Source organism: Eptesicus fuscus, chromosome 22 (assembly GCF_027574615.1).
Source record: "Eptesicus fuscus isolate TK198812 chromosome 22, DD_ASM_mEF_20220401, whole genome shotgun sequence".
NCBI lineage: Eukaryota > Metazoa > Chordata > Mammalia > Chiroptera > Vespertilionidae > Eptesicus > Eptesicus fuscus.
Genome location: NC_072494.1, coordinates 32,270,518 through 32,292,757, shown reverse-complemented (window position 1 = coordinate 32,292,757; position 22,240 = coordinate 32,270,518).

Genomic DNA, 22,240 nt, shown 5'->3' with positions numbered 1-22,240 from the left:
TACTCTCTGTGCTCTAACACGATTCCATTAAATCAGAAAGATTAGAGCGTGTCAGACCCTTAGCATCTTTCCTCTGATTTGCAAATACAAGTGTGGGATTTGTTATTAATTCTTGTTGTTGCAGCTACAGAGCAGGCACCATTAACTATAGCTAAGCCATTTACCTGATTAGTATTAATCAGAAGTGTCCCATGAGTCATATCGGTTGGAGAGGCCTGGATGTTTTTCAGTAGAGGGGCTTTGTGGAATCAAATGAGAATTGATTGATGATCCCAGAGTTCATGTATCCAACTAAAAAACGAGCCACATTCTGGTATCTCACTGCAGTGAAAGCACTGTCCTCTCTGCATGCAAAGAAGGCAAGTTGTTTAACTGACCTTTCAGAAAGACAGTCTGTGCCTTGAGTTACTTCTTCTCAGTGGGACTGGGGAAATAGTGTGTGTGTGTGTGTGTGTGTGTGTGTGTGAGAGAGAGAGAGAGAGAGAGAGAGAGAGAGAGAGAGAGAGAGAGAGAGAGATTTTAATAGATGATAACTTGGCATTGTGTGCACTCAAGGGCTGACACTTTGGCCCAGAGATGCAGTGGCCCTTACCAGAGTATCTCAATGGCTCCTGTGGACAACACAGACCACATGCTTGAGGCAGGTGACTAGAAGCAGAGTCTTCGGCTAAGGCACAGAAACAAAGTCAAGGAGTCCACTAGGGGATTAAGCCCATGACCTTGGTGTCATTGGCACTGTGCTCTAATTAACTGAACTAACCAGACACAGATGCTATGGACAGCTGAGCGAACTTTCTAGAGAAAATGCCAAAACAAACAAACAAAAACAGCGTTCCTCACATTTTCAAATTCTATTATTTCTTAGGCAACCTTCTGAAACATTTTTGATGAATGGTTGCTCTCAAAATAATACTGTCATGTCTATGCCATCAAAAGAACCTAGCTATTTGGGCAACTACCCAGGTTATTAAGTAACATTTACATTGAATAGCTTAAGGGATGTTTTACAATGGAAAACATAAAATTATGTTAGCAAAGCATTTCCCAGTAACTTAATCCCAGTTAATTTGTCATTCCCAACACTGCTCAGACATAAATGTTAAAGAGCCAGAGGGGACCAAGGCAAAATATGGTGAGAAGGTCTCCTCTGACCCTTCTTTCCTACAGTGAAATCACCCTCTTATGAATGCCGCAAGACAGAGGTTAGTTTTTTGTTTTTTTTTTTTCTAGTTGGTTATATCTTATTTTACAAAAAGACTTGAGAAAACCTAGGAAAATACTTAATATAATATATGGAAATCTATACACTAATATTACCATGTAAGAATGTGAATAACTGGAAATTCAGTGAAGTAACAAACAAGAATAGAAAAATAAAATAAAATCGGGAACAGTTAGTGTGTATAATACAAACCAGGAGGTCCTACAGAGTTGCCAAAAGTGTTGCAAAAATTTAGTTGTTCAGTTGAATTGAGTATCACAATATTCATAAAATACAAACACACTTTCCCTGGAAGCTTCATAGAGTTCCTGATACCAACATCTGAAATGAAGGTATCCCAAGGTTTCTACTAAGGGGAATCGGCACCCCCACCTCATTGTAGAACAGGTAAGGTCTTCACCCATGACCTCCCTAGGGGTATGTAATAATGAATGCCTTGTGATTACTGCTTTTAGTGTTGATTATATAACACCAATTGTTCATTCTGCTCACTGATACTTGACATGCACTACTTGAATTGTAGTTTGTGCTTTTGGGGCCTAGGTCTTGACCTTTTTTCTAAACTGTGTCTCACCTTAGAGTTAAAGTTAAATCATCTCTTTGCATTACCTAAAACATGGCACAGAGCTTTGAGCAGAGGAGGTTTCTCAAACATGTTTGATTAAGCAAGTTATTGATTGATGAACAAAGATATGAGACAGCTATTATTCTATTTAATACCTTCCAATTTTTTATTCAACACCTTCTAAGTCAATGCCATAGTCCCTTATTCACATGGTTACAAAGGGTGGAGTCAGCCATATTCAAACACTGAAACACAAAATCCTTGACCAAATCCAAAAATGACTCGGGAAAGGTGCTAACCTAAACTGTGTGAACAAAAGTGTCTTACCTTTGGGAATTTGGAATTGAGACTAAGCTAGTCTTGTTAATTCACATTAATTCTTCCATGAGCTATAATATCAGGCACTCTTGATATTATTGGGAACATTGTTATCCTCTGAAGATATGTAAACTGGTCAACTCTGTGGAAAATAGAGAAGAAAAACTCACAAATGCAGGGAAAAGGAAGAAATGAGAGGCAGAGAGAAATTTTGTAGTTTCTCCTCAGTGCTTCATTCTCTGAATTAAATCCCTTGGTTTCTTAGACATCTGTGTATTCATATGATAAATGTCATGTTTTTGTTTAAGCTAGTTTAGTGAGTTTCTGCTATTCTCTACCAGAAGTGTTAACTAATATGGTAAACATAGTAATCTAACTTGCCAATAATATTTATTAGCTCATTCAATAAATATCCATTGTGCACATGCCTTGTGCCAGGCACTATTCTTTGAACATGAGACGATGCATCATGGAACAAAACAAAGGTTTCATTTCTGTTCAATGCCATACTACCCTTTCCTATGCTTTTTCCAAAGAAATGAGTAATGTTTATAAAAAAAAAGACAGTATTCAGGTGTGTTAGTGTAGTTGTTTTCAAACACTTGAAAGCTAAATAGATGAAAAAGGGACTTGACCTAAAAGAATCTGGGAGGCAGAAGCTATCAAAACTACTAAACTTTGGTAGAAATAACATTCAAAATTGTCTAAAGTAGTGCCTCTCAAACATTAGTATGCATTACAGTCACCTATAGAGCTTGTTAAAACCCAGCCTGACCCACTCCCTGGGATTCTCATTCAATACATCTGGGGTAGGGCTTAAGGATTTGCATTTTTAACAATCTCCTAGGATAGATGATGGCAGATGCTGCTGATCTACTCTTAAACCATTAGTGGTTTAAAGAATACATGAAAAAAAAAAAAGAATACATGAGTCTGGCTTTACTGGTAAATTCTAGCAATTGTTTCACAAATGCTTCCAACAAATAGAAGAGGAATAAACATCAAAATATCCATCAGTTGATAAATGGGTAAACAAAGGTGCTATATCCATACAACAAAATATTATTCAATCTTAAAAAGAAATGAAATACTGATATGTGCTACAACATGGAAGAACCTTGGAAACATGCTAAATAAAAGGAGTCAGTCACAAAAAAACTGTATATTGTATGATTTCACTTATGTGAAATATCCAGAGTAGGCAAATCCATAGAGACAGAAAAGCAGATTAGTGGTTGTTAGGGTCTGAGGAGAGTGAGGAATAGGGAGATACAGATAATGGGTTTCTTTTGAAGTGATGAAAATGTCCTGAAATTAGATAGTCGTTATGGTTGCATAACCCTGTGAACAAACTACAAACCTTGATATTGTATACTTTAAAAGACTATGTGAATCATATCTCAATAAAACTTTTATTAAAATTTTAAAAAGGAAATGCATGGGCCACCTCAGGATTGCTGATGGACTGGCATTTCCAGTAAACTTTCAGTTCCTGGAGGGGCCTAAATCTATTTGGAGAATTCTTGAAATGCCTGCTGAAGAAAGAAAATATAATCTAGAATCTTATTCTCTAGTTTTTAAATTCCTGAGTAAATATAACAATGAAAATATTATGATTTTTAAGATTATACTGATGCTACAGTATCATAGACAACTAGCAAACACCATGTATTTACCTTATTAATTCTTTGAATGACAGTAACTAGCATTGTCTTACTCTTACACTTTTAAGCAATTCCTGACCCCCTAATATGTACAGTATAAAAATATAAATAATGCTTTTCTGTGGATCCTTGGTGAATTGAACTTCTAATATAACATGTTAACCTCAGTGGCTCATATATAAATCAATACCTAGAAAGGAAACATAGAAACATAACACATTTAGATTCTTGTAGACTAAGAAGAAAATCTTGTATCACAGACAAGTATTGATATGAAGAAAATAGCACAGCCCACTGGTTAAAATTATGGGCTATGGAGCCAGACTCAAGCATATTAAACTTGGCTCTGCCACTTACTTGCTGTATGATCTTTTCAATTTACTTAACCTATTAGCTCCTCAGTTCTCTCATCTGCAAAATGAGAAAAATAATAACCACCTACCTACAATGTAGGCTTGTTATGATGATTAAGTGAGTTAATATTTATGAAACACTGTGAGAAAGTGCCTGATACATAGTAAGCACCATATAAGGCTTTGTAATTAAATCCTTTGAGTACAATTTGGATAATTTTCCCATAAGGATATCTATTTGGAAAGTAGATGCTTGTGAAAATGGGGTAACCCTTCTAAATTGGCCCTGTTCTTGAATGATTTTTGTTTTTGTTAACCACCAAGACAAATTCTTAGTCTAGTCTCTATTTAAGACTTAATAGAAAGGTGAAACTCAAAAATTGATTTTGATATAATCATTTGTTCATTGGTTGCAATGTAAAATATATGAATTATTGTGTTCTGTTTCTTAGAGCTAATAAGGGATATGAAGCATTTATCTTTTCTCACAAATTTTTCTTACCATAAAAATGCCTTAAAATTGAGTTATAGTAAACCCTAACTCATTTAATCCTCAAATAGACACTATAATCTCCATTTTACAGACGAGGAAGCCTAGTCTCAAAGGGTTTAAGAGACAGGATTAAAACCCAGGGTGGTATAACTTTTTGCACTCTCTGACATTTCCTGCTACACCTACAGTGATCAATCTACAAACATTTTTTTCCCCTTTACATGTATTTATATTTTCATGCTGTACAATTCTTGGTTGTGAGTTCCCTAAAATGTAAACTAGTTCATTGGTTTGCCTCCTTCAAGCTACAGGATGGAAAAAAACAAACAAACATAGGTGAAAAGTCGTGCCCTAGAATTAGACACCCCGTGTGCAGGGTGAGAAGACAATCAGAGATTCTTGGGGTTGCCTTCTGAAGTTCTGCCAGCCAACCAGCTAAAGCCCCTGCCTAAATCTTCACTTCTCTTTACTGCTTTTGGGGGACCAGATGGATCCTTGTCAAGCCTGAGTGACTGACCCCAGGTCACTCACTCCACTCGCTTCAAGAATGCAAGGCCCCTCTTGCTTTATCCAGAGACATTAAAGAAGGCTACTTGACATCGGACATCAAATTGATTTCATGCCAAGATCTCACTCAACCACGGGTGACAACCATTGACGTGTCAAAGCCATACAAGAAAAATAAACATGTCTGATGCAAAGAGTCCTTTGTTTTTGATGTCAGGTTGAATTATGCACCTTGTCTCAGATCTGACACTGGCTGTGACTGTTTGCTAGGAGGCAGCGTGGAGGCATGTAGGGTCTCAAATTGGAATGTCAGAGAAGGGCAAAGGATAGCTTATTTAAACATGGCTATAAATTTAGAGCTGGAGAAGACTCCTCTTTCTTTCTGTATCCCTAGCTCCCTTTTCTCATTCAACCCTATGGAACCCAACTCATCATTCTGCGTCTCCTGCTTCTGAATGCTTGAAGTCACTTATTTGTCTGTCTTCCCCAGAGAGCAAGCCTGCTGCTTAACAAGGGCTTAAAACCACAATGATATTCTTCTCTTCAGTCATGTCTGCTCAAGGTGACATGTGTCTTAGGACTAGCATTTCTAGCAGGCGTCTCAGCTGTTTTGGCTAAAAGTGGGGGCTGCACACAGAACCTTTGTCTGTGGCTATTTCCTCTCCTCCTGTCTAGCCTCAAGGATGCATAATCAGTTCTCTGATGAGTTTCCTAGCTTTGTGGTTTCCCTGAAATCTTTTTATCCAGCTGTGTTTACTCTTTTTATTTTTTTGTATTCAGCCTGAAGAAGACAGAATTTGCATAATTAAGAATGACCTGAGCCATCTCCACTAATGCCTCCACTAAAACCTCTGACTATCGCTGTTAACTAATTACATCTATCATTGTGGCAGACAGGTAAAAGACTCCTTCAGTCTGTTGAGACAACATTATTCACCTGGGATTATCAAAGGTTTCAATTCTGGCCATTAGCTGAAATTGCTTGGGTTATTCATTATGGCAAATTCTGCATCCTTTCCAGACAGAGCAAAGTAAATGCCGAATCAGTAATAGATTAAATAGCCATGCATCAGAAGCCTAACTCAGAACCTCAGCCCCTTCTTTCCTTAGAGCTAGAGGATGAAAAATGAACAGAAAAACTTTGTATTTTCTTCTCCTTAAAGCAGTTTTGCTTCATGGAGCTGGAGGTGATTATCATTTCCCAATTTTTTTCAGCCTATTAAATATATGGTTTAACCGAGCAATAAAAAAATGTTCTAGAGATGAAGTTAAATGTCAGAGTGAGCTAACATCCAAAATCCCTATTCTCAGGCTCCCAGCTTCCCCCATTAACCATGAATTGGAGACAGGGACTTGAATCAATTCTGAGAGAGAAATGGGTTGGGCATAGTTAGTCTTACAACGAAAATTTCTCCATCTGAACTGAAAACAGAACAAGAGATTACAAATAAAGCCTAGATGTAAACAAGGAGTGGGAGATGATAAAAACATATCTGAAGGACTGGAAATATAGGCATAATTGTTATTGAGGTGAGTAGTTGTGGCAAAACCAGGTAGTATACTTAATCCCTTCATACAGAAATGCATTTCAGTTACTGTGCACATGGTTTCACTTGTCCTCACACAGAATTCAGCATCCTTTTCAATGAATGTATTTTTATATTGATTAAAAAAGCCTTATGTACAAAAACTATTTTGGGCTTGATACAAGTTTATCAAGTAAAACATTAAAATATAAGCAGTTTATGTTCACATTGGAAAGACAGGTCATAACAATAAAGATAAGTAGCAGTTAAAGCTAGTTAAGAATATTGTTCATTAATAGTATGATAGTCTAATTTCTTGAAAAGACTGACCATCAAATTATAATGTCCAATTTATCTTTTTTAGACACATGTTCATGTAATGCTCATGTGTACCATATTCACTAAATGTGTGATTATCGTGTAGAGAGAGTGAGCTGAGAAGTCATGGAATAATTAGCAAACCCAAAACTTTGGTCAGTGGAAACATCTATATAAGTGACTAAAACTTTTTCTTCAATTTTTTGGAAATCTGAGATAAGTTTTATCTTCCTTTTCTATTGCTCAAAGAGGTTTCCTGTCATAAGGAGCAGAAAATATATAAATTTCATGTGAGAAGGATACTTCCTTATAGTCATTCATTAACAAATAAATATGTATCTGTTATGAATTTCTATGTATAATAGGAATTTGATTTCCCGTTATATATCAGTGAACAAAATAGACAACAATCCCTGCCCTTGTGGAACTTATTTTTTTATTGTGGAGAGACAGACATCAAAGCTAACCATAATAAAACTAGAGGCCCAGTGCACAAAATTTGGGCCTGGCCTGGCCTGTGCCCTCTCACAGTGCGGGAGCCCCGCGATCAATCACCCCAAAGAGGTAGGCCCCACCCACATATCTGGGGCTCCTCGATAAATTGCCCCAAAGAGGTAGACTGGAGCTGGGGGCCCCACCTCTGTGACGTGCGCGTGGGGCCATGGGAAGCCCAGCAGAAGCCACGCAGAACGGCCGCCGGGGCCCCGCCCCCCTGGCACACACGTGGGGCCATGGGAACCCCACCTCCACTGTGCGTGCAGCCATCTGGTGACAGCATGAGGGCATCACGTCTGAAGGTATGATGACTACTTAGCCTTTATTAGTAAGGATAAAATAAAAATAATACAGTATGTTGGAAAATGATGAATCCGATGGAAGTAATTGAGGTTTAGGGTACTTGGGAAGACTGGGAGTTGTGGGGAAAGACTTCATTGAGATGATGACTTTTGGTCAAAGACTTGAATGAAAATGAGGAAGTAGACCATGTGGATATCTGGAGGAAGAATATTTCTGGCAGAGGGAACAAACAGGAACCAAAGTTCTGAGGTAGGTGTATGTCTGGCCTATTCAAGAACTGGCAAGTAGGTATATACAGTCAAAGAGAAAGGAGGGAGGGGAAGAGTTGTAGTAGGACATAAAGTCAAAATCATGTGGATCCTTTTAAGCCATTGTCAGAACTTTGGCTTTTACTCTGAGCAAAATGAGAAGACAATGATAAGTTTTGAGAAAAGGAGTAGCCATTTTTACTCTCTGAAGGTCATTGAGGGCGCCGGACACTGTGGCAGCTCTTGCATGTTGTTGCTGATTAGTTAGCTCACCTTCTTGACTTGGGCAACTCCTGAACCTGCAGCTCCCCCAGAAGCAGCCAGATCCCCTTCTTCGGTTCCTCTTTCTTGAGCCAAGTGTGTACCCATCACTATGACAAAGGGCACAGACGTGTCCTCTCAATCAGCCATGGTACCACGGCTGGAAGTAGTGAGAAACAGAGATGGATTCTAGTGTGTCCTTCTAGGTCCCAGCTTGTCCTTGTGGGTTCCGGTGTGTTCCTGCCCTCATTCATGTCCAGTGTTCCTTCCTGACTCCCAGTCTGGCTGACCTATAGTATCTTCAGGCCCAACAGGTGAGGGCAGGAGACCTCTTTGCCAGCTCCTCTGATTGCATAAAATTGAATCCCTCTACCAGCCCCTTATTCTACTGGTATATCACTCAGCAGTTTTGCTTTTCCTGAGCAAACCCCAACTGGTACACTGGCTGTTGCCTATGCTTTTGAGTCAGCTCTCTTTGCAGTGTACCTGTTCTGCGGGCCTCCAATAAAGTTATCCTGGTCCAAATGTTGAGAGTTCCAACCTGCTGCCAGCGAAATGTGAGAGACAGCTGGTCTCCCCAGTCATGCCATTCTGTAACAGCAAGAGGCCAGGGCCTTTGTCCCTGTGGAATTTTTTTCCTCAGGTGAATCAAACTTGCAATTCTTAATATCAGAACAATGCGGTAGCCATGCTGAAGCCTAAGATGAAATGATTTTTATAAGAGCTAATCAGATTCTACATTAATGAGAGAAATATGAAGCTAATCAACACCACAGAAGGTCTCTAGGCTCAGGCCTATTAAACTTCATAAAAAATTAATGACTGAAAGAGCCGACTCTTTTGTAAGGGGTCTCTTGTGGTTGGATAAGGGCCTGAAGTCCCATTCACCTCTCATTACATAGAATTAGCCTCACTTTCCAACCCAAAATATAATCCATCAAGTGGCATTTTCCACTGGGGGTTAGACAGCCAGTGTTTGAAAACACTTATAAAATATTTATTACTTTTCCCCCTTCCCTTTCTTTCCTTCATTTCCCTCCTCCTTCCCATCTCAGGCAACCCCCTCGCCTCACTCGCTGTGGCTTTTCCCATTTTAATTAAAGAGATTTGTACTCCTAAAGCCTTTTGGGAAAGTCTTCAGTGATTGTGGATTGAAGATGCCTCTGGAGCTGCTTGGCAGGAAACCCCTAGCCCTTTGTTCAAAGCATGTTCAGCATCTGCTTGCAGAAGCCAAGAAGGGGAAGATGAGGATTTAGACCAACTGGGTTGAAAAATAATCCTAGTACTTCCCTTCCTGAATGCAGGAGCACTTTTTTTCTTTGCATGTGAATATTGGCTGTAATCATTGAACAGATTCAGAATAAAATATATTTGTCTGCAAAGCTGGTGGCTTCAACTCCAATTCAATCCAAATGCCCACTTCCCTTTCCTGCTACTTTTGCCCTAAACTGTGATTCACCTTATATGTGGTGGTTGTTTGAGGTTAGAGAATCAACTCCATTATTCACTCTGCAGATACAACAGGCAGGTGGTTCTAAGAGTGAGCAAGTAGGAACTTATATATAACTAGTAGCCCTGCGCACAAATCCGTGCACCAGTAGGTCGCTGCCACCCTCCTGTATCTCTCCGCCCGCTGCCTTGCCCTCCTGTAGCTCCCCCCGTGCCCCCTCATAGCTTGCTACCCTGCCCCCTCTTGTAGTTCTCCACCGCCCACTTGTAGTTCGCTGCCCTACCCTCCTGCAGATCCATGATCAGGTCGTTATGCAGTTGGTCGTTACGCCTCAGGGCATAACGGATAATTAGCATATTCCTCTCTTATTTTATAGGATGGGATGAGGAGGGGGGCTTTAATAAAATATTGACCATTAACATAATTCCTTTAAATACTGAAATATTTTCCACCTTAAAGGTGCTCCTATAAAAATCGTGCTGCCACTTGGGGTTATTAGGTAATTTCCACAGTCTGATAACCCGGGGGAGAAGTGTATTGGCCAGAGACAATGAAATGAGTAGAAGGTAAAGAAAGTGAAAAATGGAAGTGAACCAAAGAAAATCTCATACACTTGCCTGGAAAGCCAACCCTGGCTTCACAGCTTCTTCAAGGCCTCCTCCATCTATCCACCTCCTTCCTAACTCAACAACCTCCAGGCCATATTAACGGAGCAGGGCTGCCCAGCACCCCCTATATGTTCTTTCATTCTGTTTCTTCTTTTGAAGATTCTAAATGTGGACACAGCTCTGGGGATTCTTGTAATACAAGGTATTAACAGGTTCCTGCAGCATGTACTTAAAGAGGTGTGAAAAGGGGGTCAGTCTATACTTACTAAAGTTTTGTCAGGAAGTGTTTCCCTGCTTGTGGTGTCAGCTCATATTTCTGCTTCTCCGCTGACATATGCAGGGGGTCAGAAGTAAGGGTAGTTCAACACATGGGTCATGTTCATAATTCAGGAAATACTGGCTTATGCTAAAGTGCAGTATTCCTTTCAAAGGGCATCTGGGAATCAACTGACTATATCAATATTTGGAATAGACAGCCCCTAACACTATGTTTAACTGTTCTATTTGCCATATAAACTGCTTTGTAATCAAGTCTTATTCATGAAGTATAAAAACACCCTATTAACCCAATGGTCAGCCTTCAAGCAATCAAAATCAGCCAGAATATATCTAATTAACTGAGACATAACAAAAACACACAGGAAAGTGTCGTAAAGACCAATTGCAGGGGGGAGAGGGGGAGGTGGAAGAGGGCACAGAGGGGGTAAATGGTGATGGGAAAAAATAAAACAAAATAAAATAAATATATTAAAAAATAATTTGTGTGTGTTTTGTTTTTAAAAAGACCATACACTTGACTTCATAGAAGAAACATTGGGCTACCTTCAGAGCATTGGTTTAACGATCATATAACAAGCTTTTACAATCTGATTTCCTCTAATACTTCATTTTTTTCACGCTATAGATGTAAAGTAATTAAGTATAGAGTTAGGTATGGCGAGTAGGAGGCTCCTGGAAGCCAATACATTATGAAATGACATCTGAAACGAGCAATGGAGGGTCTGGAGGACTCACTGAGCTTTGAATGTACATGAGTGTGGGGTAACTAAAGGAGAAAAGAAGCTCTGCCCTCTATAATTAAAAAAATTCTTCTGAGAGATCCCTATACATGAATGAGTGCCTGTATTCATAACTCTATCTGATCAAAAAAAGTTTAAATTGCTTTCTGCCTACTCTGTTCAGTAAAGCAAGAGATTTTGTTAGAGTTGTCCATAATCACACACACACACACACACACACACACACACACACACACTCACACGAATACTTTGATATCACAGTTGTGTGCATTAATACTGGGAAACCTCTGTTTCACTCTTAAGTGTTTCGCGGCTTTTAACCCTGTTTATTGAAGTCTCAGTGCCCAGAGATCCATGCTATTCTTACAGGTTGATCAAGTTCCTGAATGTCTGCAACTGGCAGAGGTCTTTTTTCTTCTACTAATTGGATTGCCTAAGATAATGGCCTGCCTTCTCTTTAGAATTCCAATCATCAACCTTAGAAGTAGAACCCTATCTCCTTGCTCAAAAACACGATGGTTCAATAACAGCATCATTTATTTGCCCATGGCCAAATTCAGCATAATACCCCCAAATAAAGAGTAGATGCAGCCTGGCCAGCTGTTCAGTGGTTGAGCATCAACCTATGAACCAGGAGGTCATGGTTCGAGTCCCAGTCAGGCAATTCCCAGTTGGGGCACATGCCAGGTTCCAGGCTTGATCCCCAGTGTGGGGTGTGCAGGAGGCAGCTGATCGATGATTCTCTCTCATCATTGATGTTTTCTATCTCTCTCTTTCCCACTCCCTTCCTCTTGGAAATCAATAAAAAATATATTTAAAAAAATACTTGTCTTTTAATTTTGTTAGCTGCTGAACATTCAGATAGAAAGAGAACCTGACACATGGCAAGTTCTCAATAAAGAGCTAGTGAATGAATGACTGTTGACGGAAAAAGACACAGAGCCTCTTGAATCAAGAGCTCTGCTTTTCCATTAGTTTGGAGTCTACCTGTGGCCTAAAATGAAGTTCTGCACCTAAAGAGATAAAGAATAAATTTTCAATAATTTGTACTTGAAGGTGTTTATATCCAACAAGAACAAATTTTTCTTCACTGGGCACCCAGCTTCTCCAACAATTTGTCTTAAAGTGAAATAACATTGTTTTGTATCTTATTTTGTAGGTTTTTCCTTGTGTTGTGCATGATCTCATTGCCATTAAAGAAAAAACATTATCAACAAAGCAGCCTTATCTGCATCCAGCTCTGCCTAGTTCTAGTTCAATTCTACTTCATCCAAAAAGGTGGAAAGTCTGATGATTATGTTTTGTTGTGTGTTTTTATTTTATTTTAAAATAAAGCATATATATTTAAGGTATACAACATGATTATATATATATATAAATATTATATATATTTATATATATATATACATGTACACACACACACACACATATATATGTAATAAAGTGATTATCACAATCAAGCTAATATCTTCTCCTTATATAGTTACTTTCCTGTGATGTAAATACCTACTAATAAAACCTACTATTTTAGAAAATTCCCAGTTTTTAATAGTTTTATTAACTATCATCATCATGTTGTACATTAGATCTCTAGACTTATTCATCCCATATAACTGCAGAAAAGTCTAATGATTTTTGGAACTCTACTATCTACCTAACTTATCATTTCTATGTTACCTTTGCTCACAGAATCCATCATGAGTAATACCCCCAACTGATCATCAATAATATTATAAAGAGAAACCAGAATCACCAGTATGATGGATGAAACAATCTCTGCAAACTGAAGTCACTATTAGTCAGCCTTCTGTCATTTTTCTGGTGACCAAGGACTAGAGGATGATTTGAAAGACTTACAGAGTCCCGATGGCCATGACTTTCCTCTTACACGTAAAAATCAATAATTGACTTGCAATGAATTCTGTCTTTCGATCTCAATCTCAGATGGTATTCATGTTCAAAAATTATCATTTGCTATGTTAAATATAAGAGGGCTTGTTGCAGACTGCTGGCCACATGTTTCCTGGCTCTGATACAAAGACAATAAAACAACTCACAACGTGATATTGCAGCATTTCTGCTGAGAAGTGCTTAATCTTTGCATCATCTACTCTGACTTCTCTAAGAACAATCCCTTGGGGGCAATTCCATACACCTAAGTCTGGCTCATTTAATATCCCAGTGAGCCAGGACACTGCAGAGTGTCTACAGTATTTCACTTGCAGCTCTTCTTTAAAAGAATTAATTTTATTAGTTGCTGAACAGTGGAGGCCAATAAACAGCCTCTGCCTCCAACCAGGCCCATATCATTTGAATTGAGAAACAGTTTCTTCTTTCTGTGAATCTCTATTATCATCAATAGGGCCCATCCCCAGGGCCCAATATGTCAAGACAAGAAACGAGGAATAGTTGAGGAGATAACAGTTGGAGATGTAAACTGATGACCTCACTCCAGTCCCTGAGACAGGCTCTGCTTTAAAATACATCTTTAACTTTCTCTCCCTCACAATTCTGGCCTGAGAGTAGAAGCCCTTAGGAATCAATGTCACTGTACTGCAAAGAAGCTTACCTTAACACAGGTGCCAGGATGAGTTTTGGCTTTAGGAATATGGGCAACACAGATTCCTGTGGTTAGGTCATTTCTAATGGGAGAAGTGTTGGGCTCTGCTGACCAAGTGTAAGGTTGTTTGTTTTTTCAATCACTATATATTTCACTGGTATGTGTCTCATATTTTAGGAAAGTTGGAATCTTACCAATGAGACTGAAAGAGCCTGTTGATTATCTGCCACCTTTCTCTTAACAGAGCACCAATGCCTCGAGTAGAATTATGATCTGTCTTCAGCATGGGTAGCAGTGGCCTACAATAGGAGCCACATCCAAAGGCAGAAGTATTTACATTTAACTCCTGATGTTCTTGTAGTAGGTCATTGTGACTCCAATCAAGCAAAGAGGACTGAAAATAAATATATGCATTATTGATATTAATATATGTGTTATATATGTAGCATGTACTATTATATATTTATATATTCAAATCTTAGTAAGCTGTGGATATGGCATTTGTTATAGAAGGTTGATGTGGCATTTCACAAAAGTTTGTAATTCTAGAGATGAATCACACGCTAAAGCTTTTAGAAGGGAGTTTTTCAATTTATTCTTTTTCTGTGTTAAAAAAGCCTTAAAGTTAAAGGATTTATCCAATGACTTTCAGCTATTTGGTAGCACAGCTGGAACTCGGGTTTTCCTATATTACATTTATTTGTAAAATTGTATTTGGAATTCAGTTCAGTTCAGTATTTATTAAGCAGCTATGATGTGCCTGAGAAGATATGAGAAGTCTGTGCACTGATCATTATGTGTAAGATGTTTTTCAATCTCATTTTTTAAGAGAAGACTGGCTTCCAGGAACAGTGAGGCTTGCAGAGTTTAAGCAACTTGACTATATATAGCTTCCAAGTCAGAGTCAGGGTCAAAGTCAGAATTCTAGTCCAGTCCACTTTGGCCCCAAAGCCCACACTCATTTTACTACTCTTCACTGAGGCGAAGTGGTCTGGATTCTGCCTTATTTATCCATATATTTAGAACAACTAGAACAACAAGCCCCTCACTGGAGCTCAGTTTATATTTGAGCAAATAAATGCAATGAATCTCAGACAGGGCATTGATGAGGGGTGAAATGTGACTAGAGGAAAAGGTGGGCTGACTAGTTCACATTTGGGATCTTGATGGCTACGTGGATTAGGGATCAGTGGGGCAGAACAAAGGGAGAGGAGTGCAAAGATTAGCTCCAGATGAACTCCCACTTCCATGGTTTCTCTGGGCACGTGAGCCTCTGCATTCTGCAAGTCTGCCCTCCTAGACCAGCTGCAGGGCCTCTGAGCTCCTCCAGCTTCTCCTGAATAAAGAAAGAGGCTACAGCAGTGACACTTCCAAATCCTCCCTTGAAGTAGGCAGTTTGAGTGAGTTGGGCAGGGATGCCCTGAGGAAGAGTTGGTGAGAACAGACAGAAAGGGTGGTGATGAGCACAGAGGGGCTAAGGCACTTTAACAAGACAGTCTAGCACCTTTACTTATCCCTAATTTATCATTCACCCTGTCTTTTCTCAGAGCATGAACCTATGGCAAAGGGCACCATGCTTTTTTCAAGAAATTAAAGGAAAGAGATGCTGCAAAGAGATGGAGCACATTGCCTTATCTAGAATGGCCTAATTGCTGAGGATAAGGGGTAGGTTTATGTGGGCAGCACACGCTCACACACACACACACACACACACACACACACACACACACTCAGACAGACAAGCAATTCAGTTGAGCCATGAAAATAACACTGACCCTGAATCTGGAAGAAACTGGGTATCAAGCTTAAAAGAAATTAAATGTTTCCTGCATTCCCTTCCTATTCAATCTGTGTTTGGTTTCTATGGGAAGCAACAACTGAATGGTGGAGGAAATGGATGTTCTGTTTTTACCTGATCCAGTTCAGCTGAATGGCTTAAAAAGTTTGTATTCAGTATTATACAAAAGAAAGTCACTGATTTTTATAGTAGCAGCAATATCTAAGGGATTTTTTTTTTTCAGTAAAATTGGATATTTAGAGATCTATCTGCAACAGAGGTCAATATCATCTGAAAATCTTGTTAAAATGCAGGTTCTGAAATTCAGTAGGTCTAGGGTGGGACCTGAGGTTCTGCATTTCTAACAGGCTCCCAGGTGATGCCAAGACTGCTGGTTTGTAGACCACAGTTTGAATAAAAGGAGTCCACAAGAGGCTCCTTGTAGGCAAACATGTGTTATAAGATCTGAGGAGACAGAGAAAGTAGAATCATAGCTGTCAAATGGTTTCTGCCATCTCCTAAAAAGATGGTTAAGTAGGAACCCATAGACTGGCTCAGGAGGGGCCCTCTCTCACTATTTAGGGATCTTATTCCCTCTCAAGGGCTGAGAACACCATCCTAACAAAGGCAGAGCTGTGAGGACCCCTCCACCCCTTTCCTCGTCCTCCGGTGACATGGCTGTGTCTAATGGCAGCTTGTGCTTCATTGCCCATTCCTGACAGGCTGGGAGCTTGTCACTGCCTAGAGTGACAACTGATTGGTCCTCCATTCAACCCTGCTATGAGCCACCAGATTAAATTTATACACTCCTTCACCCTGTGGAGGGGTGTCCTGACACTCTGGGAAAATTGAGGGTAAGGAGGTCACTCCTGCTTTATTTGAGGCCCAAAATCTTTTCTCGATGCTGTTTGACATTATCCCAGATACATTTTTAAATCAGTAACAGGAGTGAAGAGCTGTAATTGGTTTGAGGTACCCAGGGATTTCTGGGCAGACAGGATCTATGTTGTTGCCCCTGTAAATTACCAACAGCTGAAGCATGGAGACTAGAAAATGAAGCTCTCTATACTGTCCAACTTGCGCTGTTTGAGGGAGACTCGCTCCCAAGTCCAGGGACTCCCTTGCACCAAATAATCCTTGCCTTACTTGTAGACCAAGTCTGCCAACACCCAAGGGAGCCTATCTCCTCTTCTAATCCTTGTCAGTATCCCCTGACCCTGCTGAAGGGAACAATCTGCAAAACCACCCTCTCAGTCCTGCTTTGTGGTAACAGGAATTTCTCCTCCACAGCAGGAATATTCTGGAGCCCAAGCTGTGTTAAGTTCAGCAGCTTCCAAGTCTGTGCTGCATGTGTTAGGGGCAGAAGTGGAATACTGAGGACCAGCTATCCTATCTAATAAAAGAGTAATATGCAAATTGACCATCACTCCAACACACAAGATGGCTGCCCCCATGTGGACACAAGATGGCCCCCAGGGGAGGGCAGATGGGAGGGACCAGGCCTGCAAGGGAGGGCAGTTGTGGGCGATCAGGCCTGCAAGGGAGGGCAGTTAGGGGTGACCAGGCCAGCAGAGGAGGGAAGTTGGGGGTGACCGGGCCTGCAGGGAAGGGCAGTTGGGGGGGGGGGACCCAGGCCTGCAGGGGAGAGCAGGGGAGGGAAGCTGGGGGGGACCAGGCCTGCAGGGGAGGGCAGTTAGGGGTCAATCAGGCTGGCAGGGGAGCAGTTAGGTATCCATCAGGCTGGCAGGGGAGTAGTTAGGGGGTGATCAGGCTGGCAGGCAGAAGTGGTTAGGGGCAATCAGGAAGGCAGGCAGGCAAGCAGTTGGGAGCCAGCAGTCCTGGATTGTGAGAGGGATGTCACTGATTGGAGAGGGTGCAGCCTGGGCTGAGGGACACACACCCCCATGCATGAAGGTTGTGCACTGGGCCTCTAGTAATTATAAGAAATATTAATCAGGCTCTGTTATCTGTGATTGTTTTGTTCTGATTAAAGAAAGCACAAGTCTAACCTGGCTGGGCGTTGCATGTGGGACCTGGGAGCTCCCCTGGAAATGTGACCCATCTCCCACATCTGAGAGCTGCCTATTATCATGGAAAGATTAGCAATCTTGTTGCAGAAACCAGAGGCACCTGCCTTTTGAAAACTCCCAGCCCTTTGCATACCTGCAGGCCTTTGCATACCCCTACCCTGCATTACCTGTAAACTGCCCATTTTGCATACCCATTCTTATCCCTTTTGCCTACTTCCCCATGTAATCTTTGTCCTTCTACCCAATATAAGCAGCTGGCTTATGGTTGGGGGAGAGCAGATTTTGTGGATGACCTGCTGCTCTCCCATACTGCCGGCATTATTGCAATAAATGCTCATATATGATTCAATCCTGTCTCTGCTTAATTGGCTCAAGTAGTAACAGGCAGCACAGACCCATTAATTGTCTGGATACATATGTAAAGCATTTAGTTTCTTTCCCAGCTTGGCTTTCCTTCAACCTGAAAAGTCCATTTTCTCTTCTTAGTGTTACCAGTAACCTATAAGCTAGATACACCTCTTCCTCAGAGGCTTTCTCACAATCTTTTCATTTATGGAAAATAATAACACTTGTGACCTGTTTCTTTGATACCAGGCAACAAGATACCCCAAACCTTGCAAATGATTATTCTTTCTTACTCTAGACCCTGACATCTCTAGAACTATTCATAAAGACTGCATTGCATTGGCATCTGTCCTTCTCCAGACCCCACATTTGCTTTAAAATATGAATTTCATTCAGTTCTTAAGTATTTTTCCTCTAGGTTTCTTCCTTCCTTCTTCCATCCTCCCTTACTTCCTTCTTTCTTCTCTCTCTCTCTCTCTCTCTCTCTCTCTCTCTCTCTTCTCCTCCCTCCCTCCCTCTTTTCCTCTCTCCTTCTTCCATCCCCTCCCCTTACACACACAAGGATGATTTGAACTTGCCATTAGGAAAATGAACATGAGCTATCTTGACTCCAGGAAGCATGTGAGCCATATAATCAATAACATGCATTAAATGAATTGCTTTTGGGTTTTTTTCTCCTGTGAGAAAGTCTTAGTTCCTCATCAGTGTGGGCCCAGCTGTTGGTCTTGCAGCAGAGCTGGGAGTAGGCAGATAAAGAAAATTAGTTTCTAAGGACTTGTAATCACGCAGGACCTCTGTTGCCACTCCCTTTCCCCTTTTGCTCTAATTCCTCCTTGTCTATCTCTGACCCATGACAAATTAATTCTTAAAAGTATCCATAGTCACCATTAATACACACATGAGAACTCCTGTCAGGAGTAAGAGCGAGTAGAGCCCAAGTCAGGGCTACTCCCAGGCCACATATGTGGATCATTTGAAAGCTGACCTCTGTCATCCTATTGTGATATATTGTAATATAGGACATTAGGCCTGAGCCACTTGCTCCAATCCTCTTCTAAAAATCTCATTTTATCCCATTTCCCATATTCCTGACTCCTGGTATCATATTTGGCATTCTCAAAACTGACATCCAGTTCTAAATTTCTAGATACTACCTTGGTTCCTCACCTTGATTATAATTTGCATTTTTCCTCTAGATACCTGGGCCATGTAGCCATTCATATATAACTACCATCATTGTTTAGGCTGGTCCTCACACAAGTCACCACCACAATACCCATCCTGTAGACATTAGTGAAAACCAGGCATACAGTGTTTACCTAATGTTGAGTGTTTTTGAACATGTTTTGATTTTTACAAATACAGCCAACTTCTATATACAGTCTAGTTTGATTTTATAAATAACTAGAGGCCCGGTGCACGAAATTTATGCACTCGGGGGAGGGTGACTCAGCCTGGCCTGCGCCCTCTCAGTTTCAGGAGCCCTTGGGGGAGGCCCGACTGATGGGGAGCGGGCCTAAGCCAGCAGTAGGACATCCTTAGTACTGCCACGGAGGCGGGAGAGGCACTGACCACCAGGGAGCAGCTCCTTTGTTGAGCGGGATCAGACTGAAACAGGATCTCTGACATGCCCTGAGGGGTCCTGAATTGCAAGAGGGCACAGGCCAGGCCGAGGGACCCCACCAGTGCATGGGAGGTTGGCCAGCTAGGGAGGGAACACAGGAGGGCTCCCTCAGTCCCAACTGGCCGAACCCCAGCAGCAAATTAACCAACCAGCTGGAGCATCTGCCCCCTGGTGGTCAGTGCATATCATAGCAACTGGTTGACTGGTCAACTGTCTGCCCCTGGTGGTCAGTGCATTTCATAGCAACTGGTTGACTGGTCAACTGTCTGCCCCCAGGTGGTCAGTGCACGTCATAGCAAGCAGTTGAGCGACCTTAGCTTATCATTAGCATATTACACTTTGATTGGTTGAAAGGATGACCGGACTACCAGACACTTAGCATATTAGGCTTTTATTATACAGGATTGTTTGCTTACTGATTGTCATACTTTTCCCAAAGCAGGTATCCTGTTCAATTTTGTTCTAAGACCTGTACATTTTTCTTGATTTTTACCAAAGGTGGCCTTCCAAGAGCTGCAGGAAAGGCCCGAGAAAGCTTTCTTTAAGGACATCACTATGAAATATGATACAAATGAGAGAGAGAGAGAGAGAGAGAGAGAGAGAGAGAGAGAGAGAGAGAGAGGAGAATCCCTCATGAGGAGCCAATGCTTTTTAGCTGATGGCTTCATAGTCATATTTCCATTTAATTTTGAATTTCTGTATAGTTTCTGTAAGTGATTTGGACTTGCCTTCAAGAGAACAGACATGTGGTGTCTTGAACCCATGGAGTAAATGTGCCATACAATCGATAAAACACATTAAATGAATTGCTTCTACTTTCTCCCCCTCGTGAGAAATTCTTAATTCTTATGCGGCACACTACACAGTCCCAGCTGTTTATATTAAAGGGAGAGAAATAGGGAGAAAAGAAAATGGAATTGGTTACTGAACAATAAGTGCAAACTAGACCTCCATTCAGCAAGTTCCATAAATGAGGGACATTTCTCCTTCTTTGAGCAGAATAAGATGCTTTAAATGTGTGTGGATTGTATCCCTCATGCTTACTGAGTGCACATCAGAAGCAATAATTCAACCCCCCTCTGTGGTTAAGCATCTTCTTTCATACAAAGGGTAGCTCTAAGCTGCACAGTTGCTCAGGTCAGGAGTTAGAGTATCTCGGGTCTGGAGGGAAGGGTTGGGAGCAGGGTCCCCCCAAGAGAAAAGTGCTTTACTAAACAATCATCGCAAAACAGAGAGACCTCATAGGCATCAAGGTAAAGGAGCCCAGGGAAACAAGGACTCAAGGGGGTGGGCAGAGAGGAGCTGCTGCCAACCACTGAAAGATAACTGGTTTCACAGTGGGAGGGGCACACTGAAAATGCTGGTAAGACAAAAATAAAGTTCAACATCAGAATTTTAACATTAAAAGCTATCCTGTGGTAAACCTTCCACAAATTAACCTGCATTATTTTATTAATCTTGTTGGGCTTGCATCTGAATTCACCAGCCCCATTTTACAAATAAGTAAACAAAGACATACAAACTAGATTTCCCTCTGCCATGTGCCTGACTCAGTGGCAAATGAAGATTCAAATCAAGGCAATTGTCCCTGGGAGTCCATGCTGTTAAACCCCACATGATACCGGAACTAGCAGGAAAGGGTACCTTCCTCATTCTCCTTTTTGAACTTCAGTCTCTTTAGCTGTGGTTTTAATCTGGCCTGGTAAATGCCATGAACATCAAATGATGTAGACAGCTATAGTGTTTGGTGAAATCTATCAAATGAGCACACATCCTGAAGAAACAGGAACCAAGGTGAATGCAGTCAGAATCGGCTTTCCGAGGAGAAACCAAGATGGCGGCATAGGTGAAACACCTAACCTGCAGCCGGGCACAACAATTTCAAAGGCACAACTAGAGGTCAGAACGGACATCGTCCAGAACCACAGGAGAGCTGGCGGACTGAAATGCCCACAGCTGGGGGGAAGGAGAAGGCCACGGGGACAATCGGGGGAGCCGTAAAAGCCTGAGGTATGGAGAAACTGGCGGAGACACGAGCACGCGCGCCTGCGGGGAGGATGGAGCCGGAGAGGAAGGGGCGGCTGACGGCCTGGCCGGCGTTCACTGGCAGGAAGGAGATAAAGGCTCCGGAGTGCGCTAAGCGCCGGCTCCGACTGCACTGAGCGCCAGTTCCGGGCGAAACCCTGGGAAGCCAGGCGCACGCTGGGGGAATGAATCTGGGCTGTGGGGCGCAGGCACAGAGGAGCGGGGGAAGGCAGAGCTCCAGAGGCGCGCACGGGAAGGGGCGCAAAGGACGGACTGTTGCCTGCGCCACTGAACTGCCCTAGCCGGAAGGAGACATAAGCTCAGGACCGTGCTGAACCCCAGTTCCGACTGCACTGAACCCCAGTTCCGGGCGAAACCCTGGGAAGCCAGGCGCACGCTGGGGGAATGAATTTGGGCTGTGGTGGCGGAGGCACAGAGAAGCGGCGGCTCCAGACGCGCGCACTGGAAGGTGCGCAGAGGACGGACTTTTGCCTGCGCCACTGGGTGGCCCTGCTGGGAAGGAGACAGG